The sequence below is a fragment of the Coturnix japonica genome, chromosome 15, assembly GCF_001577835.2.
Source record: "Coturnix japonica isolate 7356 chromosome 15, Coturnix japonica 2.1, whole genome shotgun sequence".
Taxonomy (NCBI): Eukaryota; Metazoa; Chordata; class Aves; order Galliformes; family Phasianidae; genus Coturnix; species Coturnix japonica.
Window position 1 is genome coordinate 4,105,882 of NC_029530.1, and position 19,401 is coordinate 4,125,282.

A 19,401-nucleotide genomic window follows, 5' to 3' on the forward strand; every position below is an offset into this window, starting at 1 on the left:
AGACATGAGAGCCCTTCTGGCAAGCAGACAAGAACAGCCAGGCAATCTCCAGTGGATTAAGTAGGTTAGTGCTTACATCAAATCCCCCCAGCCCAGTACTGCTGTGTTCCTATCATGCAACTGTGAACCCCATTCTGGCAACGCTCATGTTGGCGTTGAACAGATCTCCTTTCCTGCAGAGAAGCTGGCTATGCATAGACCTTGCCCTCGCTTTGGGAAGAGAACAAGGCTGTGTCTGCAAGCTTGGAGTAAATATCATTATTCTTATTCAGAGATCTTGAAAGGGTTGTTTGTTATGCAGCCGTGCTGCACAAACAGCTTTCAACTTAATAGCACCCAGTCCTTCCACACTACTTAATTCCCTCAAATGAGTGGGTATTTTTTACTCACTTCTTGGCCAGTTCTGCCATCCTCCAGCGAATTTATCCCAGTGCTATCCAAAAAACTATCCTGGAGAAGGAAATTTTGGAGGACTGGTGAGGGATGAATAGCACAATGGGGTGTGGATTTTCACCCAAATCTCAGCACCCTGCAGCCTTTGCTCATCCAAGGTGCTGCTGCTTCCCATGTGGAACATGGAACTGCATGGGCTGGTAAGCAAGTAGCCTCTGTTGCTGGCATTGTCCATGTATCTGCAGACGCTTTGCTGTCGGTGTGAACCACTTACACACCGTGTTTCTGCTGTCACAGTGTTTCCACATTCAGACCAGGAACTGACACACTTGAACCTTCTCCATCTTGCAGCACAGCTGGATTCCCGAGCTGCAAGGAGACAAGGCTGTGAGAACTGTGACTTGAGCCAGTGATGAGGAGTGTAAAAATACACATAAAGTTGCTATTTTTACTCTTCAGGCACAGAAGATGAGAGGGAGAGCAGACAGAGATAAAGAGAAACCTCCTAAAGCTTCATTACCTGAGTCAGACAGTGGAGTAGGTTATTTGTCGTGTGCTCTGCCAGATTTGAAAGCCCTCCAGGTGCTGTAGCACTCTGCTGTTGAGGTCAGTACAACAGGCACCTTTCTTTCTGATTTCCTTTGTCCTCAGTAATTTTAAAGGAATGCATTGTGCTACAGAGATGAGGTCTGAAAGCAATTTTGGCGACATGCTGTTCTCTACCTCCACACAGTTACACTGGTTTCGTTCAGAACGATTCAACTTACACTCAGTGCTGTCACACGTGGGTGACTTTCAAAACTGCTTTGTGTAAACAACAGCCTGCCCACACTCAGCACAGGCTGATATCTCTGCAGTTGCAAACACCATTGTTTTATTTGTGAGATACCTGGCTTTGCATGTGAATTGTTACAGTCCATTTCCTAAACACTTCCCATGATGTGCATTTCCCATTCTTCTAGGTAGCTCATCTGAGGGTTTTGTATTTATGTGGCTTTTCCTACAGTCCTGCCTTAAACTCAGTTGCTATAAGTTGACCTGGTATCTTCTTGCCCCTCCCAGGTTGTGGAGAACAGTTGCTGTCCTCTTTGCAAATACTGGAAAACCATTATCATGTTCCCCTCATTCTTCTCTCTTCTAGACTAAACAAACTCACTTCCTTCCACCTATCATTACAGGTCGTGTTTTCAAAACATTTTTATCATTCACTTCATTCTGTTTGCACACACTCCAGTTGGTCTATTATCTTCCTTCAAATGCACTACCCCAAACTGGACCTAGATTTAACGCTGAATGGATCAGATCTCTCACTTCAGAGTAAATCTCTTACCAGCTTCATTCCATCCTGTTTGAAGCTGTGGCCAGTGCAGCCAGACCATGCATTCCCCAAATGATTTGTTTTTCCAGCTATGTTCTGTTTGCAGATACTCAGACCAAACTTCAGGGCACCATTAGATGTGTTCCTCTTCAGCTCAGAGCCTTCCCCTGGGGCTCACCGGGGGGCTCTGCAGGTGTTCCTAGTTTAGTTTTCACAAATCATATCAGTATGCCTGAAACCAAACCAAGAAAGGATGCGTCTCTTAGTTCTCTCTGCCTGACTTCTCCCATTTGTGGAAAACATATAAAAGGAGGGAAAAATATATCCTGGACAAACTAAACAGCCCCATACCTGCCTGTTAAGGTCTTACAGCCCTTCAAAATATTTGCTTAATCTCCCAGTATCTTGGCAGGGTACATAGGTATTAGTGATTGCAGGTGTTCTTATCCATTGATCTCAAAACATTCTCCTCCTTCTTTTAAACATGGGGAGGCTGAGGTGTTTGGAGTCTCAATTTTCACAGGCAACAAAGATCCCCTGCTCCATTTAAAGTCTGTGGAAAATGTGGGTTACAAGGCAGCTGGGGAATTGAGCTTCAAGTGACAAGCTGAAGTCCCACTGAGAGTTAACACACAGCCAGGAGTTACAGCCCAGGTTTCCAGAGCGCAATGAGCAGCACCAAGCTGCCTTCCACTCCATCATATGAACACACAAGCACAGCCACATGGCCAAACCCGTGCTTAATACCCTAAGTAACATCTACCTGGTCATGGTGGGCATCACAGCACTCTGGAGAGGAGTTGGGTTGATCGCAACTTGCTCACTGACTACAAATCTTCTTGTTCATCCCGTATTTGGTTGCAAGCTGAAAAGCATGTTAAAGAAAACAAATGGCACCTGCACCAACCTTGCCGTATACCAGCAATAAAAGATATTAATAGCTTCCAGGTCTGCATTTTGTATGTTGGCTTGCCAAAACTCACCTGCCCTGTGTGAAAGAGGAGGCTGCTCAGTGCTGGTCTGTGAACAAAAAGCTGGTCTGTAGAAGACAAATCTGGGGGAATTTTTTAAATTCCAAAAATAGACAGAGGGGGAAATGTGCCAGTAAGATGGATCTCATTTCATTTCCCAAATCCCTCTGGTCTCCAGAGTTCATTCTCTGCTCTTAACGTTTCATGCTATGGCTTATTTTAGTCTCCTTAGTGGAAAGTTTAAAACATTTACTTAAAGGCGAATCTTCAGCTGGCATAAACTGTCACAGCTCTCTTGGCTTCACTTGCCTTCAGTAGAGGAGCTGCCCTTTAGCATTTAAATTGCTTATTAGACAGTGGAAAAGCAAGTTGCTTGAAATCATCTGTAAAGACTAAAGAGAATGGGGAGTATAAAGTTAGGGGCCGTGGTATAGATCTCAGATGAGAAACAGCCTTTCTGCATGGACAGGTGCAAATATAGAGCACTTGCAGCACACACTGCTTCTCAGATCCCCCTCCACAGCAGCTGTCAGTGCCCCCCAGCAGCCCCAGGGGGCCCATGGGGTATATCTGCTAGGCAGAAGGGAGGAAGGCTGCAAGCATCTCTTGCAGAGCAGCATGGCTTACTGAGCACTGAATGAGCCAGCCCTGGAGCCAGGTAAATTGGCCACATCCAAATAGTGCTTTGTTGTGCCAGGAAGATGTATGCAGAAGCACCAAGGGGGTTGTAATAAATATTTTCCAAACCGCTGGTTAATTCTGTGGGGGGAGTGTGACTTGGAACACACAAACCCACTTGCTACAGCCTCCCAGCCAGCCAGGAAAGTCACCGCTTCAGCCATATGGCTGAGATAGAGGCTCCCTCTTGTATCTGGCGAATGTCAGTGGCCCATCCAAGAGCCATCTCACTTCCAAACTCCATCTGCATCGACCTGTTGTGCAGCAACACTGTACTGCCATCACTGCCCAGCTCCCAGCTCATCTCCTTGTACTGTTTTGTGCCTCACTGCATTGTTTTCTTTGTATTCAGAGGAATTTTGTGTGAATCTATGGCAGAGTGGTTCAAAAGAGCCAGTAGTGCCTTCATGAATGCATCCCTCTTCTTCTCTCTTTCAGCATCACTTGACTCTCAGGCTGCAGATGTTCAGCTCAGGCACAGCTCAGATCCTCACTCCTGCACTCTCTCCCTGCTCTAGCGGGGCAATCTGGTTAACAACATCCATCCGGGCTTCCACCATGTGTGTTGTCTTCCTGCTCTGGTCTCTCTGTCCTGTACCTCCTGACATAAATTCAAATAGTCACAATCCTGACCTCGCTGATTCTCTGCTAAGTGGCATAAGCAAGGCTGGTCCGGATCGACACCAGCCTGTCTAAGACCAGAGCAGACTGCCAAAGCCCAAAGGATTGAAATGGTTTTCTTGCCAGCGCCCTGGCTGGATTTGTGTCTGTGTAGGAATGTGTACACTTCCCTTCGCTTTTGCAATGGCACCAGGGTGTTGATGAACTGCAGTGCTGCTATTTATCCCTTAATTACTCCCATGACTCACATTAAAGTAACAATTTTCCATAGAAACAAACACGAGCAGAACTGACACCACTCAAGCTGCCTTTATTTTGAAACACATTCTGTACTTTGGGTTTCAAGGGTGGTAACTCAGGAGGCTGCTTTACCTTCCTGGTGTCAGGGTTTGCTGCTTGGAGTCAGACTCACTGGGCACTTTGATCCAGGACAGGGAGAAAGGGTTGAATTGCTGTGCCACGGCCAAGTGGGGCTGAGAATCACTGCACATGCTGTGAATTTTGGGACAGATGGATGCTCAGCATGGCTCCAAACAGGGTGGTTCTTGTCCCCAGTGGTTCTGAGGTGTTCTTAGGATGTTTTCATTTGCTGATGTTCTTGCCAGGACGCTCCTTCTGTTTGATTTCCCTGATGCTTTATGTTTAGACATGTCTCAAGATGCTCAAGCAGAGAGAGCAATACAGAGAGAGCCACTCCTGGATCTTATCTGGGGATATTTATCCTGTTCTGCACATTGTATTAATTACAGGTGCCACAGCTGGGTGGGATCGTCCCTGCCTGTATCAGTTTTTTAAACAACTGATGGCAATAATTAGCTGGCAGATCTCAGCCACATCCTTTGGGCCAGCCTGGCATCCATTCCCATGGGGTTCTGTGTGGACTTTGATGGAGTCAGCATCCCTGGAAGCTTTCAAGAATTGTAGAGATGTGGATCTGAGGATCGTGGTTAGTGTCCATGGTGGGGATGGATCGAAGGATGGACTTGATGATCCCAGTGGTCTTTTCCAGAAACCTTCTGAAGCTCTTCCTATGTGCTCGATACTTGGAAATTAGCATGTATGTGGGAGACAGGATCATCTAGAGGGGTCCTCATCCTTTACAAACATTCTTGGCATTACTCTTGTCAAAAGTCAACCTAGTTCTGTTCATCTGTGGAGCCAAGAGAAACAAGGCAGAGCCTGAGCTGTCTGTCTGATTTCCCTACTGGCAGCTGCCATTATTTGCAGCAATGAGATGTCCCTGGTGGTGGTGGTCCAGGCCCTCCCCACCTTGTGAGGCAGAACCAGGGTTGTGTACATCATTACTTAGAGCTGTGGCTCAACCCTGAAATCATTCAACAAAGGGGGCACCCACAGCAAAGCAAACACATCCAGATCTGGGGACGTTGCCTCCCTGCACTCTGACTGGAGGAAAAATGTCCTTGTGCTGTCTTTTCCCAAGTCAGGGGATTGTAATTTCAATGCAGATGTAGACATGGGAGTGCTCGGAGCACTTTTGCCATTGCATGTTTTAAGAGATTGTATGATTTGATGTAGAGTCTGTTAAACTTGGCTGCTAACATGCTTAGACTTTGTGCAGATAAAGTTGCCTCGGCGCGATACTTCTGTACTCCCCCAGCACACGCTCTTTAGCTTTGCAAAGTGTGGTTTAAAAGAAAAATGTGAAAAATGCAACTTTGGCTGTGCAGCCTATCCAGGAAATGTGTATAGAAACCGTCTGCGCAGGAAATACCTACAAAGGGAAGCTGGGGGAGGGAGTGAAGCCGGGCAGACCTGGGCTCTTCTCCCCAGCCCATGTGCAGCTTCTTCCCTTCAACTTTTTCAGGGCTGTTGGCTCTTTGTTTTGCTTCCTAGGCCCCACATGTTATAAATGGTTTTTGTGAGGTTTTGTCAGCTTTCCACCATGCTGGAGTCCCATCGTGGCTCTTCTCCTCTGAAGAAGAAACCTGCAGCCGTGGCTTAAGCATTAGGCTGAATCTGCCTCCCCTAAAGGCCTCGTCTCTTCATCTCCCTTATTGCTCCCAAGGTGCTGATAACACAGTTGTGCCTCATGGCACTGTCTCCCCCCGGACCAGTGGAGACCATTGCGTAGGGATTTCCAGCCTGGGCTGCAGAAAGGGAATAGGGAAGGGAAAGAACAGTGATGTCTGAGGAGCATCCACCAGAGAGGGGTCAGGACAGGAGCAGACAGGATAGGAGACGGGCCAGATAGGGGCATAGTGGCCATCACCTCCTTCCTGCCCCACACATGGACTGCTGTTGATCCAGCAGCACAGTGCCATGAGGCCATTCCCACGAGCACAGTGTTCCATATGGGTACAGCAGGATCAGAGCAGCAAGAAAGGACAAATAGAAGCAAAGGAACTACAGGAAAAAATAAAAAGTCAAAAAAAAAGCAAACAAACAGAAGACACAATAACGATCTCCCCCATGAAAATCTTCACAATCCCAGTGTCCTGCTGCAGGGTTGTTGCCTCGACTCACCTCACGCATTTGCCAGCAGCAGTTTCTGCTTTCAACAAGTGACTTTGAAATATGTCACCATTTAAAGTGGGAAGGCAGAGAGACGGGAACTGCCTTGTTCGCTTTCCTACACTGGGTTTAACAGAGGGCTGAGATGCAAAGCACAAAGCAGGGTATCTACACACCTCCACTTGACCTGGGCCATCCAACCAGAGCAGTCAGGCTTCAGCTTCACTTTGCCAAACACCCTTCACCTCCCAGCTTGTCGAAACATGGATGAATTAACACCTTCCTCAGTTCTTTTTCCTCCATTGGTCGATGTGGGGTGACAGCAGCAAGTGGCCGTGCTTTCACAGGTATGGGCTCCAAGCCTGCTCTAGAAGAGCTTAATCACCTCTTGCTTGTCTCCTGAATCAGGGACATCTCTCGAGCCCAGCAGCTTCAAAGACACATCCCCTGCACTCTATCAAAACAGCATTCAGAAAGCAGCTTGAATTTCTTCCAGCTGGACTTGTGTTACAGAGATCCCTATCAGCACCTGGGAGGAAAGAATTAGCAAGAAAAACAAGCGTCTCTTTAAACTTCTGAGAGAAAAAAAAAGAAAAGAAAGCTAAGAAAATGGCCATATAAAAATCATAGGTTTAGCCCAATAACGACCGACCAGTACGATCTTTTCCTAAGGTTGTTGGAGGTAGAAAGCAGCCCAATGGATTTTCTTGTGTCAGCCAGAGACTTGGAACACTAAGAGCAGAGCTTTCTCAAAGCCAGGTGCACTTGCACAGGTACTGCCTGTACCACCTCCCTCCTGGCCATGTGCAGTGAGCTGGACCCTCCTAAGCACAGTGCTAACACGGCAGGAGCACGTGCCTGTGGAAGCAGAGGTCAGCAGAGCAGACAGGCCAACAGACTGGAGTTTCAAAGGCACCCGCATGACTCTCCTTGCCAACCCAGCCAGCCACCGCCAGGCATTTCTTGTGACTCCCTGTGCCCTCAGCAAAGCACCGCAGTCGCAGACGTTTCCCTTTTAGCAGGAGATCAAGCAGTCGGGCTCAGGGGAAGCGGTGGGAAGCGTGGAACAGGCAGCTCCCTTAGCAGCAGCAGAGAGCTTCCCACACCCAGAGCACTCCCAAATCTCTGCAGGTCCCTTATGTTGTGGTTACTGATGAGCCGCCTCCTCCTGTGCTGCTGTCCCACACCCTGCCCGACCCTGCAGCCATCCTCAGCGTCGCTCCTTTGGTACACACACAGACCGACTTGCTGGCACACAAACAGCTCCTTTTAAAGAGCAGATACCCTCCATTTCAAAGAGCAAAGTCTGCAGCTGGGGAAAACTGACAGAGGACACAAACTGAGTTTGTTTTTGCTTTGCGCTCCCTGTGGTTCCTCACACAAAGGGAGGAGAACCCTGGGGCATGAGATGGGGCTTGGGGACCAGAACTTGGTGCCTTTGCATGTTAGAAACCATTTCCATTAGCAAGCCCTACAAGTGCTGTCTCTGTTGGATTATCAGTAGATTGCCGTCATTTCTCGTGCTGTTCTTTTCTTGGGCAAATTTTCATTATGATTAGAAAAAAATCTGGCATCTCTCATGGTTATTCAGCTATTACTCACAATTGTCTTCCCTTCCTCTACCTAAATAAATAGGTGGATAAATACACAGGCAGATACAGGAATGAAAAGAGAATGAATGAGAGAGAAGGAGCAATTCATGGTGATTACAGACCCAAGTCAGGTCGGAGGGGGTGAGGAATTGCACTGGGCTGCACCAATTTACACCTTCTGAGATACTGCCTTGCCCTAGCAGTAAAACAGTTCTAATTACCTGAACTGTCTGATTGGATTTAGTGTGCAGTTAAGGGAAAATTCACAAGGTCCAATTAAAGCAGAACTTACAGACTGATGTTTCAGCTTCTGAGAGTCAAAAAGGTGAGAGTGAGCACATGTAGCTTCAGAGACAAAGCTAATCTTCTCCTCTTGCTGGGAAGGTGCACATAGCAACAGTGAGTGGGGCTTTCTTCAATTGGCTTTATCCTGTGTGTATTTAAGATAACCCTTTTTCCAGAATTTCATTTAGCTACTCATACTACAAACACAAGGACAGATGGCCACCAGATCCAACTCAATCAGCATTCTGTGTGCTGGATTTCAAGCTCAGAAATTCATCTGGTTCTAGTAAAACATAGTCTGAAACCTGCCTGATGTTTAACCCGACCAGAGAGTTGTATTAAATTTCTAAGCCTTCCCAATCCTCACAGGAGATTGAGAAGGCATTTTTAGAAACGAGTTGATTAGGAGTTTAATTATCAGATACCAAAACCTGTTCTGTTGCTGGGGTTTCACTGGAGAACAACATTTCTAATGGAAGACTCCAGTTCTGTTTGTTTCTTCTTGAAATTCAATGTCTGGACCTTGGTGGTGCAGAATGACATGCCCATGGGCGTGCAGGTGTCCAGGTGCATCGGAGCCACAGCAAAGCCTTCTTTGCCTCACCCCGTGTCCTCACATCCTCTGTCCTTGAAGCTGACCCTCTTCAGAAACACCCGGCTATTTTATCCCTCATGCCACAGCCTGTTAGAGATGTATATACCGCCGCATCAAACGTTGCTGCCTTTATTTGCATAACTGTGGCATGGGGATGGCTGGCTGGAAACCAAAAACCACTCCAAATGGCACAGAGGCGACAGCCATCTGTGTCTTTTTTACATTCTGTTTCATTGTTTTAGGATCGGATCCAACCGCTGCAACCTACAGTAACTCTAGACTTGTCGAGCCTCGGAGCTCTCCTTATAGCACGATCTGTGGTTTCACTGTGGAGAAGCAAACCTGCGGAAAAAAAAGTCTTGTTGGACTGAATCAGAAGTATTTTAGTTAGTGCAGCAGGAGCTGCCAGTGGTGAAAATAGCACTCCAGAGCATGAATGAACGGAATGGTGTTCCCTTCTGCGCACGTCAGACAATTTGAGCCTAACTCAGCATTACGGGTGTGCTGGGCAGTGTTCTCTTGAGATGTGTTTCCATTGCCACGTCATAAATATAAATGTTCTTTATGAGATACCCGTGGACAGAAGGGATCTAGTGTTTGCTAAAGGGTTTTTTGATGATGCGTGTTCAAAGCCCTCCTGTTTGGCATTAATTAACACAATGTACTATGTTGCAATTTCCCAGCACAGACACATCCAGATTCCTGCTAGGAATTGGAACTGGCATCGAGCAACACCAACGCCTCCACCCAGACTAGAAACCACCAAGACATCCCTCCTTCGGATGAAGCTCGTGTGTCACTCACAGCCCATGGCAGAGTGTTTGCAGGGGCTTGGAGCAGGTATGACTTTTGGCATTGCAGAACCAGGCCATTTCTAAGAGACCTGAGGCTGGGACTTTCATGAGAAGCTCTCCCTTCTGTCCCCAAAGCTCAGTGCCTTTGGCTAGTGGCAGTGGTTTGGTTTGGTGGTGTGTGCTGTGGTATTTCTTATGGCTGGATTCTGCCCTTGCTAACAGCCAAGAGAGAAGGGGATATGTGTGATTTTCTTGCCTGCTTTATCCTTGCTGGAACGTCTGGGTATGTTCGAAAAGCACTTGCTGCCAGCCCCAAGCTGCAGGGATAATGTAATGTTGTGCCAACCGAGCTGCCAAATGATGAAAACGTGACTCGTGTGTTTCAGTAGTACTGCAGAGAACATACCTTAACGTAGCTGAATAGGCCCTGAACTACCCAACATTCCCCCTCTGCTCAGACATTCCACCACAGTCAGGCTGTCCCATTCTGTGGCTCCCTACACTGACGTGGGGGTGATTCTCCCGCTGGTTCACTCAGCCCTTCCCAGCACCACACTTTCTGCATCCACAGTGCTGTTACAGACAGGCCTATGTGTACCAGATCATCTTTTTTACACCAGCAGCCTTCCTTCACATCCATTTCTTTTTTAACTCAGAAATCCATTTGTTGCAAATAGATGCCAGCAGCAATCAGTGCCAAGAAGATTCAGTGCTCCTTCTGCTTGCTCTGTTTTCCAGTGAACTGTATCAGTTTTTGCTTGTTTCCCCATGACCTTTGGAGCCCATTCAAAGTCATCTTCCTTTTGCTTTGCTTTAAGTTCAATCCCATGCACGTTGCCAGCTGATTTGTTGCCTGTTTTCACACGTCGCCAGCAAATCACCACCTCTTCATATTGTTTAGACAGTCATCAAATGTAGGCCTGCCAGCAGTCTTTGTTAATGGAATAGGAAGGCTTGGTACATCTCGCTTCTGTGGCCTGAAAGGAACCAGAAAGCTGTTTGATTGCAGCTAGCAAATCTTTAAAGCCCAGTGTGGGACTTTTATGGCCAGAGTAGGGTCAGGCTTCACTGGACAAAACCTTTTGGCCTATTGGTATGGATCCAAGCTCTGCCTGTCTGTCTCCTGGTACAGACCATACTCCACCATGCTGGAATTGTGTCCTTCAAATTGTGACAGAGGTTTGGCTCATGCTAGCTCTGGATGGAGACGACGTGTAACATGGAGCCAGGTGGGTCTTCCCAGCTCCTCTCCTAAGCTGGCATCAAACCATGACACTGGTCCCAGATACAGGCAGGTGGGATCAGATAGGACTGATAGCTTTATGTAGCACAGTGAGCACAGTGTACTTCAAAGGTTCCCTGCACCTCTAGGGCTTTCCGTTTAGGTTCCTCCTTTTTTTGGGTACCTTCCTACAAATCACCAGCTGTGCAGCAGAGAGCTTTACTCAAGCTCAGCAGCAGCACTCGCCAAGGCTTTGCATGTTGCACTGAGATCTGTTCTGCTACCAGCATCCCTGATGCCAAGTCCACCCACATGAACTCCTGCCACCCAAGGAATGAATCGTGGTGACACCACAGCTGGGGGCTGCATTCAGGAGAGGGCAGCCATCACATGGGAACACAGCACAGCCCTCCCCCACATTTACAGTGTGCTGCAGGCACATCTCAGACTTCTTGTGAAGGGCCAAGGCACCACCAGGCCTTGAGGCCAGAAAGCCAGGCCCATCTCTTGCTATTCCAGTGCCCACACGTGGCCAAGTTCTGAATGTTCTCTTTTTTTGCCTTCTCCCATCCAAATTCAGGGCGAGCTTTTTGCAAAGAAAGCAAGTGTCCTCTGCTGGCTGCAAATAAAAAATGCATGTGGTGATACTCTGCCTAGGGACAGCACCAGGTAGGGATGTGTTATGTGGAGTTTGCAACCTGACTTGTTTTACAGATGGACAATAATCCAGCCGTGAATTGGAGCTAAGCTGGCTGCTTGCAGCGCAGATGAAGGAGGAGTGTCAGGGTTTTAGGCTGTGTGTACTGGGCAGTGTGCAGCCCTTCTCCATAAGCAGTTCCCCCACTACAGCCTGAGTGAGACAAGGTGGTGGGGGCTGGAAGGAGCAGAGCAGAGAGGGGCAGGAGATTGGAGCTGCCCGAGGTGCAGGGGCAGAGGAGTTTTCCACCAGCATGAAGCACATTTGGGGCAGTCTCTGCAGAAAGGACATGAGAGCAAGGGCCAGCATGTGCTCGTGCTCTGTGTTTCTGAAATAATCCCTTAGAGATCAATGGGGTTTCACATCTTTCCCCATCTGTTCTTAATCTGTTCACTTGGCAGATGCCAAACCACCGTACCCTGTATGGGAAAACACATAACAAAACACAAAGCCTTCTATCTCTCCTAGTTTTATTCAGAACCATTCACTAAAACCCAGCTCTGCCCACGCCCCAGCCATGCATGGGGGACCATGAAGGAGCCTAAATCAGGGACAGCTCTGCCTTCAGCAGGCCCAGAGAAGGGGTTTGTGTCTGATGGAGCAGCTTTGTGTTCATGCAACCCAGTGACCTCAAGCTGGTGATTATCTGCTGCTGGTGTCCCTCTGTTGCCAAGAAGCCTCTATCAACATCTCAGTCTATTATTCCAAGCACCAGAGACTTGCACAGCATCAGTCCGAGCCAGGAGATGTGCAGAGAGGAGGGATCTGCCTCACAAAAGGGCACAGATCAGCAGTAGGGCCAAGGCAAAGCAGCATGCTGGGCCCCCAGCGGCTCCTGCCTCCTGCTCGTGCAGCCTTTCATTCCACCATTATCTCAGAGTTCATCACTGCAAAATCTGCTGAGGACATGAGCAGCAGAGTTTTAATGGCATCCATGAATACTTTATTTAAGACAGAGACTCAGTGACTACAGCACTATCATTATCAGTGGCTGGACCAAACCATCTCTGATAATAAATAATACAGGATTACTCCCAGCATCTAAAAATATCCTAACCTAAGCTGTTCCCGTCCTCATCCCATCGATCGGAAGGGCTGAGTGTTTGCCACAGCTTATACAGTAAATGCAGTTCAACTTTCTTCTTTCCAAATGCTGAAAACTGGCTCTTTTCAGGACGCTGCCATGTAATTTACAGCTGTATTACCAACTCCTTAATGGTTGCCAGGTTCTTTGGGCTCCTTTGAAATCGAACACGATAAAAAGATGAGAGCCAACACTGACCACAGGTTTTGTGTCTGCAGGTTCCCATGAGCCTTTCTGATCTTCTCAGCAAGCTAATGGAAACAATCCTGTAACTTCAAGGCAGAACGATGAGGTTTGAGAGTTCCCCTGACTGGTAATGAGAGAGTTGATGCAGCTCAACAGCAGCCAAGTGCCAGTGCATCCCTATGTCTCAGTATTACCATTAGTCTAAGGTAAGAGGGGGCTGTGAACACCACAGCATGCCCTGCTTTGTTCTGACACAGCTTTGCACTACCTTGAACCCATGTCAGGTTAATCAGTGTCTCTCCAGCTTGGCAAAGGTAGGACTTGGGGTAAAGGAGATCTCCTCTCCACAGCAGGCCAACCTGCTGTGTTTTGCCAGTGATTCCCAACTCCCTGAAACTTCAAGAGGAAGATCAGTGCAGTGAAACACCAAATTGAAACTCTATTTTTTACATGTCCTCACAGCAGTTACCATCATAAAAACACAAAGCCGAGGTTTGTAAAAGTCGAGCAATAAAACCACAGACATCTTTACAGCTCCCAAACATGCAGTGCTGCTCAACAGCAAGCACAGATCCTCCAAGATGCAAGGAGCAAAACTAACTGGGGAGCGGGCCTAATTATTTTATAGCCTAGGAAAAAGGGGGAAAAAAAGAAGAAAAAAAGCCACAGATGACAGCAGTTTGCACGTCAGCACCAGCCACTATCAGGGGAGTGAAAACAAAACCTGTTTGTTTTTTCTCACTTGGAGACAGCAGAGCACTGAGCTGGGTGGAGGAAGGATGCTGCACCTCTAGGCTAGTGTGTGTGTTAGATTCACAATGCATGCTCAGATCCTGGTGCTGTATTCTGATGGTTTAAACCCATTTTCTTCGCAAAGCAGATTATAGGCATCTGTACTTCCCTAGATAGCAGTAAGCCTGTTCTGTTGCATGGGAATAGAGATCATTTCTCTCAAAATGTGAGGCAAGCCCTCCGGCAGCGCAGCTCAGCTTCCAGTGTGCTCTGGCAGGTTATTTAATATTTCCATGCCTTGAATCTTCCATCTGCAAAATGAGTGCTGTGTTCCTGCCTTGCTTTGTCTAGCGTGGTTTAAAGCTCTGCAGGGTGTGCACTGGCCCTGGCACGAGCTGCCCAAGGAGGTGGGGGGGTCACCATCCTCAAAGGTGGTCAGGAACCACAGGGATGTGGCACTGAGGGACATGCTCAGTGGGCACGGTGGGGGTGGGCTGGGCTGGAGGATCTTAGAGGACTTTCCCAGCCTCAAAGATGCTGATTCCATGACCCTGAGCTGGTTGTGGGCCTGTACATGGAGCCATGGGTGACTCAGGGGGGTGCCAAGCACGCAGTAGGGTTACAACACACAGTGTAATTGGGGGAGGACTTTCTGGACTCCCTGCAGTAGTTTTGCAGTTCTTCTGTGCTTGAATTCACTCAGGTACGGGCAGGACTTTGCACTGTCTGCCTGCTTGTACCCCATGGGGAGAAGAACATCAGCCCCAGCTCTTGCTGGTTCTGATTCAGCTATTGACAGCTCCAGGGCCTCTTCTCTTCCTTTGCCATGGAAATGAACCCATGCGGTAGCAATGATGGGAAATTACTCAGAGAGAAGGAAAAGAGCTCTGTGTAAGCCAGGCAAATACTCCAGAATAAACACAGGCTCAGCCTAGTGCCGTACAGCTGTCAGGTCCCATTGCAGGAGGTTTCTTGATGCTGATTTAACAATCCTTTGGCCCAAGGGTGCATCTCCCACTGAGAATCTGCTCCTCCAGAGCTGCTCCATCACTGACCGGAAAGGAAACGATCACAGCTCGTGTGTGAGTGCATGCAATGAGTTACTGCATGGGAACAGCTGTAGCACATCCAGCTCGTGTCCATACTGTGCTCCCTGAACACAGGGGTCACTGCTCTTTATCCTGGTGATCTTCAATAGAAAGCAATGGGCAGAGGGTGGGCATACATCTGCCAGTGATTGCTGATAGGTTTTTGTTGCTGTTGATGTTGTTGCTGTTGCAAAAGCTTTAAACACAAAATGCAGATGTCGCAGGTCTTCTTTTTGCACTTGGTGTTCTGTTACTGACCCACAGTTTGGGCTCTGTGTCTTTGTGGGCTGACCGAGCTCAGCTGAAGAGCTTTCGGAAGGCAGATCTGGAACCGGATCACACATCTGCTGATTGAAAGGGCAGCCCAAGCTATAACTGAAAGGTGGGAAGTGCTTTGTTAGGAGATGTGCAGTCACCATCCTGGCTTACATCCACCCCATGAGCTGGTGCCAGAGTGCAGCGCTTTGCAGCCGAGCAGCAGGTCAATTCATTGCACATTTAATGGCTGAGAGCAGCGTGCACTCAGCTTGCTGCTCAATGCACGATGGCATTGAGGATGCACAGCCGTGCTGCTGCACAGCCCTGCTGCAGGGAGCAGCGTGTTCCTTGCAGGGTTCCTGTTGCAGCAGGTGCTATGAACTGGAAGCAAAAGCAAACGCTGCTGCTCGCAGCATCAATACAGAGCGCGGCGCTGCCGGAGCGCGTGCACGCGGCGGGAGCGCGCCCTCCCCGATAAGAGCATGGCGCTGCCGGAGCGCGTGCACGCGGCGGGAGCGCGCCCTCCCGGAGTGGGCGTGGCCACGGTAACGGCCGGCAGCGCTGAGCCCCGTTACCACAGCGACGGGCCGGGCTGCCGCAACACAACGTGCGCCTGCGCCACCGCCCCCGGGGCTGGGACAGGAGAGAGATGAGATGAGCCGGTAACGGAGCGACCGGGGGCTCGGGATACAGAGAGAAGGTGAGCGGGGCGAGGGGGGACGGGGCGGGGTGGGGAGCGGGACAGCGCACGGCTCGAGGGCGGCGGATGTGAGAGGGGCCTGCTGCATCATGAGAGACAGGGCCGCGGGGACACGGCGCTGTGCTGAGGGGCACCTCAGTGCTGGGCCGTGTGGTGTTGTATTGTATTCTATTGTATTTTATTCTATTGTGTTGTGTTGTTGTGCTGCCGAGCAGAACCTCCGCCGGTGGTTGCGGGGCTGCGGGGGCGGGGCCGGGGCGGGGTCGCTCTGCATTGCGGGGCCGGAGGGTTGAGACGTGTGGCTGCGGCGTGCGGGGCCGGGGCGGATTTGGCTGTGAATAGGGCTCCGGTTTGCCCTATAGCCGTAGGTTTGTCCTATAGCTCGCCCGTAGGCCAAGGTAATCCCGTGGGCTTTGTTGGGAGCGAGGCTGGGCCGGCTCCGTGCTGTTGTGCTGCTGTGCCCGTCGCTGTGTGCGGGGCTGTGAGCGCTGGGTCGGCTGCTTCAATATTAATCGTGCATGTCAGCCCCGCTGCTGCTTTGCTGTTTTGCTTTCCGCCCTCCCCACGCTCCGTGTGTCTGCAAAGTTCCCCCTTATTCCCTTAAAAAAGATGAATATCTGTGTATCTGTGTATCTTAGTGCAGTTCTTGGCCCCGTCCTTGCCGAGATCGTTATCGCAGAGTTTAATTCCGTTCCTTCAAGCCGTGCCCTTTAGTTCAGATTCCATTAGTTCCCATTCCAGGTAGCACTGCACACTTTGGGGGTTTTCAGGCTATTGTTTCAATGTGTTTTATCATTTCACTGACAAAAATCAAACTGCTGCGTGTGCTCAGGCTCGGGAGGCTGCAGGTGTTGGGGTGTTGTGCTCATTTAGGCCTGCTGCATTACTTGATTCTCTACCAACAGAGCAGGGAGAATAGAAACAGCCCAGCGCTGCTATTCCAGAACATGGAGCTTAATGGGCAACAAAATATATCCTGAGTGTTACAAGCGTTGTGGTACAAGATACACAGTTGCAATGGTCTCGTTCTGAGCTTTACTCCCATTTCTGTTGGGCTCCCAGCGCTTCTTCCTGGGTTAAGAAACTGTTTTAAAATAGCAGAAGATTCAGGGATTGTTTGTGTATCCTTGAGCTTGGCCGGGCCTTGAGATGATGCTCCGTGTGTAACGGGAACACTTACGTAATTCGTGCTTTTGTTGGAGTTCCAGTCTCACCTCATTTCTCAGGGTAAGAAAAGAAAGGAAAGAAAGGAATGTAACGGTGGCACTGGAGCTGATGGCTTCGTTTGTCTGAAGCGTTCCCATGCTTCCCAATGCTTTGACTCACAAGTGATGGCAGCTAATGGTGTGGGGGGTTATGAGCTGCAGTTCACTGGAAGATCAATGTGTGGGTCAGTGTGCTGCTGTGTTTGAAGGGGGTGGGTGCGCTCTGAACGGACACGCGCATTGATGGTCGTTTTCCTGCTGCTGTGGTTTATAAAGCAAACAGAAAGGGGAGGCAAAAGGCACGAGGTGTGTGGCTGTGCTCCATGAGGCCTTGGTGGTGCTTTGCTGCAGTATGCAGCGTGTGCTGGAGCTGCACCGAGAGCAGGTTGTGTGCCTCATTGTGCTGCTGCAGCGCTGCCAGTGGTGGTGGGATGCTGCAGTCAGATGTGCAGGGTGGGCAGCACCCGGCCTGGATACAGCCCACCCTGAGTGCTGCACTGCAAAGGGGGTGTGGGGGGTGCTGCTGCGTGGGGTGCTGCTGCATGGGTGCTGCTGCATGGGGTGCTGGTGGCTGTGCCTCCCTCTGATTGCTTCACTTGTTGATGAGAGCCAGCCCTGCTGATATGTTTGTGCTGTCTCCAGTGAACATGTGCCTCGTTTGTCCCTATGTTAGTTTTGAAATGATAGCAGCATTGTCTTGCTGTAAGTGAGGGCATCCAGCAGTGCCATAGTGGGTGCTGGTTGGGATCTGTGTGATCAGTGAATAGCTCTGGTGGTTTTCCCAGCTCGTTTCTCTTGGTGGTGTTAAAGGTACCTTGGTTTGCTGCTGGAAGTGTCCATCTGTGTGGGAAGAACACGTGAGTTGTGTCATCAGTGGCAGGGCTCCTTGATGATAAAGGTGTGCACAATTCACACACATGCTCAATTGCTTCCTGCTCCTCATGGAAGTGTGATGGAGCTCTGCATGGTTTCTCAGCCTATCGCCTTGTGTTGTGCAGCCTGTTCTGCAGTGCCCAGCTGGAGGCTGAGGCAGCACTGAGCTGTGGCTGTGCATCACAGTGTGTGCTGAGGGCAGGGCTGTGTGTGGGTGAATGGTCTGAGAGCCTGGCTGTGGGAAGCACTGCCTGCTTAGAGGGCTCCATCCGATGCACAGAGCACTGAGTGAGGGGCGACCATAGATCTGAACTTGTGTAATAGGGGGGAACTGGGCTGTGCTGCTGCTGGGGCTGCATCAGTAGAAAAACAACGGTATTGAGTTGGCTCTGGGGGGTAAAGTGAATGTCTGCACAGGACAGCAAAGCTTGAGCTGACTCCACAGCCAGACTGCATGGTTTCCTTCAGGATGTCCTTTGAAATAAGCTGAGCAAACACTATTGGTACAGCATAAGTGTCTGGAGATGGGAGAGCTGATCTAAGCAAAGAGCAGCTAAGTGTCTGTTGTTGGCTTTTTGTCATTAAAGCTACGTTTAGGGATGTTTGGTCAGTTCCATGGCAGCCTTTAAAACAGAGACTATCAATATAAGGTTCTTCCAAGAGAACTTTGTCCTTGAGGTTGTATTTAGTGCAGCACACACAAAGCATCTGGCAGCTTTTGCCACATTCCAAGGGAGTGATGGCTGGGTGTCAGTGGAGAGGAAGGTTACAGCCTGCCCTTATCTGCTGCTGGGAGCTGAGGTGGCTTCCCACATGATAGTCACCCTGTCTGTTAAGTGTAATGGGTACCAAGGAGGTGTCTTCAATAACTACAGTCAGCTGGGCTTTGTTCCAGTGGATTCCTTTAGGCTGTATCTTCAGATGAGCATCTCCTGGCTCTTCCCTTGCAGCAGGGTGTAGGTGTGCTCTCACCTTGTGCACCAGCACCTAACGCACAGCCTGAAAATAACACTCACTTCATTGATGTATTTGGAACTCCATCCAAGTAGCTGTGATCAGAACAGGCCCACAGCCTGCCCAGCTCCTGCAAGGCAAGAGTTGTCTGTTGAAGTACTAACCACTGTTTGTGATGAGCAAGTGATGAAGCTGTGCATTGGAATCTCTTGTTCATGGGCTGGGGAATGCTGGCCCTCTGATCTCCGTGCTCAGGAGGGAGGCTCTGCTTACAGAGGGGCTGCAGCTGAAACTCATCATAGAGGATTGGTTTAATTGCTCTCACTGATTAACTTACCAGTGCTGCAGGGGAAATGATGCTCTGCTGCTGATTGTTTTTATCTTCTGCCTTAGCCTATAAAGCTAACCGGCCTCTCATTAAAGGCCTCATTCTGTGACTGTTCTGGGAGAAAACCCCACTGCTGTGAAGTTTTCTTTGTACTCATAACCTGACAAACAAAAATCTGCTTGTTTACTCTTTAAAAAAGCCCTTCTTCTTGTCTCCATCTTACAGTGTCACCGAGGCCTGTGTGGGATGCCAGGCTCAAGTGGCACAGGGCTGCAGCAGTGCTGGCAGGAGCACAGCTGAGGAAATGCAATAGCAGGCGGCAGCAGCCAGAGAGCTCCATTCCCAGCTCAGTGTG

General features: G+C 49.3%; 1 protein-coding gene across 4 annotated transcripts in view; it reads left to right on the forward strand.

Moving 5' to 3' along the window:
- CCDC92 (coiled-coil domain containing 92) overlaps nucleotides 1-19,401 on the forward strand; it is a 45,953-nt gene that overhangs the window by 21,737 nt on the left and 4,815 nt on the right. Inside the window, exons 3-4 of one of the 4 annotated variants that reach the window (XM_015877824.2) lie at nucleotides 9,609-9,765; nucleotides 12,941-13,114. The gene's annotated coding sequence lies outside the window, so the exon portion shown is untranslated. Of the gene's footprint in view, nucleotides 1-9,608; nucleotides 9,766-12,940; nucleotides 13,115-15,519; nucleotides 15,687-15,973; nucleotides 16,085-19,401 lie in introns of those variants that run through there. The other 3 variants (XM_015877826.2, XM_015877823.2, XM_015877825.2) reach the window with 3 other exon arrangements.